This window comes from Crocodylus porosus, unplaced genomic scaffold (genome assembly GCF_001723895.1).
Source record: "Crocodylus porosus isolate Cpor-Errol unplaced genomic scaffold, CroPor_comp1, whole genome shotgun sequence".
Lineage (NCBI taxonomy): Eukaryota > Metazoa > Chordata > Crocodylia > Crocodylidae > Crocodylus > Crocodylus porosus.
The window spans coordinates 142,959,505-142,964,402 of NW_017728931.1; the positions used below are offsets into that span (position 1 = coordinate 142,959,505).

At 43.1% G+C, this 4,898-nt stretch overlaps 1 long non-coding RNA gene across 1 annotated transcript in view; it reads right to left on the reverse strand.

The window, feature by feature from the left end:
* Positions 1-3,347: 3,347 nt before the first annotated feature.
* The window catches only part of LOC109315868, a 3,737-nt gene continuing 2,186 nt past the window's right edge, over positions 3,348-4,898 (reverse strand). The window contains exon 3 of the long non-coding RNA XR_002102632.1: positions 3,348-3,420. This is a non-coding gene — a long non-coding RNA (uncharacterized LOC109315868). The remainder of the gene's footprint in view (positions 3,421-4,898) is intronic.

Genomic DNA, 4,898 nt, shown 5'->3' on the forward strand with positions numbered 1-4,898 from the left:
TAGCCGGATCCCCTCTCCTCCCTTTCTTGAAGATCGGCACCACATTGGCCTTCTTCCAGTCTTCGGGCACTACACCAGAGCGCCGGGAGTTTTCAAAGACCCGTGCCAGGGGCTGGGCTATGATGCTCGCCAGCTCCTTGAGTACCCTGGGGTGCAGATTGTCAGGGCCGGCTGACATGAAGGTATCCAACACTGCTTTTTCTGCAGGTGGCATTTTCGGAGTACTTTAAAGATACCTAGAGCACTACAAATCTTACATCTGCCCATGCCCGCAGACTGAACCAGCAGTCTGTCTAGTCTGGTGCCCAGCTTCTGTCAGGGATTAGTAAAAACTGCTGAAGAGGAAGTTCAAAAAAATCTTGCAGAAAGTAGGTGTGGAGTAAGCTACCTGCAGGGAAGTAATCTTTCCTAAATTGACTAGCAAGAAGCTAACTTTTGCAAAGGAGGAGGATGGTGGATATCACTTCTAACAATATAATATTGTAGGACTTTTTCATCCACATAAATGCTTAAATGTTCGGGTTTTTTCACTGGTTGTATAGTGCTCACCTCACACTTCCCTTTTATTTGCAATAGCCACAAGAGGTCGATTCTGTCCTTCAGGGACTATTTCTCTCTAGTTCAGCACTTGTGGGATGACAGATCAGTGAAAAAGCAGCTCAAATAGCGCCTTGTACATGATTCTGTGGAGCATTTGGGACATCAGAGAAACGTCTGAAGTATTTTTTTAAGAGACTGGGGGGTTTCGACACCTGATGTTAGAGAGCCAAGTATTTTCTTCCAATCTGAGCTTTACTGGAAAAGTTTCAGACTCCTTAACAGACCTGAATAAATTGCTAGTGATTCAAGGGCTTTAGGCCCAAGTGAACATGGCAGATATTCCCTAGACGTAATACCCATCCCATCCAGATCTGAGATGAAGCAAAGACCCTCTCAGTTTATAACAGATTTTTCTGTTCTCCCTCATTACCGGGGCTGCCTCCTCACGATCTGGGTTGCATTCAGCACTAAATGTGGGTTACTTGACCATCTTTCTTTTTTGAAAAAAAGAATTTCTCTCTTGATTTTGCTAACAGTTCAAAGCAGATGCTGCTTCAAGTGGCACAAGAAGGGAGTGGGGATGGTGGCCATCCCAAATTTCTTAACATCAGGGACAGGGCTCAGATCTTTCTGCTTCAAAAGCTGCACGGGCTTCTGCTATATTTGAACTGGAGGCGAATCAGGTAGCAGAAGATGGCACGTGGCACACCTTTCTAATTGACATGTATTCACAAATGATTGACCTCATAGTCAATAACTGACAAATTAAAGTTGTCTTTTTTTTCATTTGTTAAATGTCAACTAATTGTGGGCAGTCCACAAAACAGGAAGAGGATATAATCATGGAATGAGTTATGTATTCAGTCTGACTTTGCAGCATCACTTGAAAAATAAAAGTGGGGATAGCCTCGGAGAACAGCAAGCAAAACGTAAGTGTGTTGTAGTGCCTGGATGCACAGTCTCTTCGAGAGTCTGGGAAAGACCTTAGCAGCTGATCTAGTGTTATCATTAAACCAACAGCTCCATCTGGATATCAGATTGTACCAGTTTTCCTGTAGTCTCTTGCTCCTTTTGTACATCTCTCTCTGGCAAACAAGGCATTAAAACTGGCTTGAAGAAGTTTATAAGGTAACATTGTGTATTCTCTGTTTGGAGAATACTTCCCCTATGCACCATACTCACTGGGATGTGGATACAACATACAAAAACATACACCTCCAAATTGACAGGAACATGCTCAAGACATCCCGGTTAGCAGAGAAGCTGCTCCTTTCCCTGAATTTGCTAACTGCCCATATGAATCAAATTCAGTTAGAGCTGTGCAACCCCACCACAGTAGTCAGATTACATGAACATAAAGCACTGAAACAGTTGGTCTCGTTAGCAAATCCTCAACACCATGAGCTTTCCAGATGGGACTTATGGAAGGAGGGAAAAACTCATCTTTCAAAGACAAAGCAAGGACTAACACACATGTAATACCAGTGTGTGGATCAGTCAAATTCTTACTACTTCAAAATGCCTCTTCCATAATCTGTAGTGTAACATTAGACAGAAATCAGAAACACACCAAATTGCTCCCTGCAAAGCACAGAGTAAGCTTGCAGTCTAATCCAGGGCCTGCTCAGAAAATGCTGCCAAATCTGCACATAAAGAGATCTTACCTTTACTAGGGACTGACTGAAAGAATGGAGTAGCCCTTCTGCTCAAGTGACAGTGCCACAGTGTGCAATATGAACTACTTCATGCTGGCAGGTACTTGAGTGTACTAAAGAATCAAAATATCTCCCCATTTTATTACAGCATTGGCTCTGTACAAATCCTCTATTCCTCAAAACCAATTTTAACGTCTATCCACTTTTTGCTAACTCCATCCACAACATGCACCAGTTCTAGACAGGAACCCTACGTCCGAGCCCCACCCGCTGCACCCCACTCTCCTAGTTGGCACAGCATCATAATTTGGAATAGATTATCCATCTCTTGGACCTTGTAATAAGGGGAGGGGAGGGGATAGACGAGGAGAGGAGGGGGAACAAAGGCAGTAAAGTTCGCTTGAACTAGCTCTGTGATTGTACAAATGTGCACTGAAAGCATGCACTGAGAGCAACCAAACATTGCTAACTAGAGGTCAGGTGGGTAATCTGCCAGGTACCTGTAGGCTGCATTTAATTTAGTACAAAACAGCCACTCTTGACCATGAAATCTGCAGCCTTCAGCCAGGATGTTTGAACCAAGGCAGATGACTGCATGCTGACATCTGAAGTCTCCACAGCCTCTCTCTTACGAGGCCACACTTTGGCCACCTTCACTTCAAGCACATGCAGCCATGAAAGCATGAATACATGGTATCTTTTAGAGACCTCCAATTCATAACAGTAGCAGGAACAAAGTCCAAAGTCATCTCTCTGCACATCATAGAACTGCCGATACAAGTACTTTTTTTTATTATTTCCTAGAAGGGTAAAGGACAAGGGTAACATTAAACTGTGTTTTAACATTTACTTCCGCATGCTCAAAACCATACCAAGAATGACTTCATAACAAGTAGCCTTCACAGTGATTATGGCAAAACTTAAGAGACCTGAGTTATCAACTGGTTTCTATCCTCAACAACAGTCAGGTGGAGCTTGGTACGTCATGGTCTTTCTCCTTCCAGCCATCAGGTTCCTACTTTCCTTTCTTCCCTTTCCTTTTGGGTGAGCCAGGCCAAGGGAAGCCCCGAAACTCCAAGCAAGCTGCAGCATTGTGGGCGATGTAGTAGGCATTCAGCATGGCAGCTGGGCTGAGGATATCCACTTCAATCCCCGACTTCTTTGGTTTCTTCTTGGAGCCTTTGCTTTTGCCTTTGCCATGCTTGGATTTGCCACCTTTGCCTGCCTGCAAAAGGTAAAACAACCCCCACAAGGTTTACAAACAGATGTGAAACTGGATTGCGTCAACACCATCCACAAGAATTCTAGCTAGCCCACTCCTAAATTATTTGCTTCTCCAGTCCTGGGCTCCCATATTCAACAGTGCCCTCTGTACCCCAGTCCTCACCTCAGCATTGCTACTTCAACACAGGTCACCATAAACTAATGATCTGCACATACAATATTTATTAATTTGTGTATGTGTACAGCAATTAATACAAAATATTATGTATGAATTAATAGCTATGGGCCATAAAAACAAACCTTCCAAATTCATGTCACCTCAATGGTCTGAGCTGGATTTTGAAAAAGAAAGGTTAGTAGATGTTTTTGATGGAATTACCTGACAGCTCAATTAAGGCTCTCTAGTCTGTTGATATCTAGTTAAAAATATCTGCATGGGGTAGAAGCTGTGACTGCGTACAGAAACACAAATTACCAAGAGCTTGTTCTGTTTTTTGTACTAAAAAGCAATGCTGAAATGCCTGAATTGCATGCTTTACCTCCATCCATTAGTTATAGTCCATTTGTGTCTTTAGACTGTAAATCGGGGTATCAGTCATCTCTTTCGCTGTTTATACAGCATTCTACTGTGACCTTTAGGAGCTACCATAATATAAACCTTTATTATTTTTGTAACAACAACCAATAATAAGAATACATGTAATGCACAGCAGATATCAAAAATGTTCTGATCCACACTACTGAAAATGATGGAAAGATGTCCATTATTTTTCAAAGATTAGGAACAGGCACAAATCTCTCAAAGTCCTGCCTCAGACGGCAGCTGTTCCAGGTAGAGCTTGTTTCATTTTTCTCATTGAGCAGCACCTAAATGGCAATGCAGTCTCTCCTCTTGAAACCCTGACCAAAGCACAGCTAAGAAGCACCTCTCCTAGGGTTCAAAGGGAGATCAGACTGGTCTTCTTTCAGTTACAAGGATGATAGATAGTAGCAGTACAAGACCTTGTGGTGGGAAAATGCCATAGGGAAATGAAATGCAGAGGGTGGAATGAGAAGTCATCCCCGAAAGAAAAAAAATACATAATCCCTATACTTCCTGAGTGATTGATAGCTCATCCAAGATGCATGTAACCTGGTACAACTGCCCACACGTAGTGACACTTTTACAGCTAATTTGACACACTAAGTGACAAATCACTGTATTCCTCACAAAAAAAATGTACCAGTGGATGCATAAGAAACACCTCCACAATTCAAAAAGGATGTGGAAAAGCTTGAGAGAGTCCAGAGGAGAGCCACGCGCATGATCAGAGGTCAGGAAAACAGATCTCATCACGATAAGCTGAGAGACATGGGATTCTTTAGCCTGGAAAAGCGTAGGCTCAGGGGTGAGCTGATGGCCACCTATAAGTTTATCGGGGTGACCACCAGGATCTGGGGGAACGTCTGTTCACCAGAGCGCCCCAAGGGATGACGAGG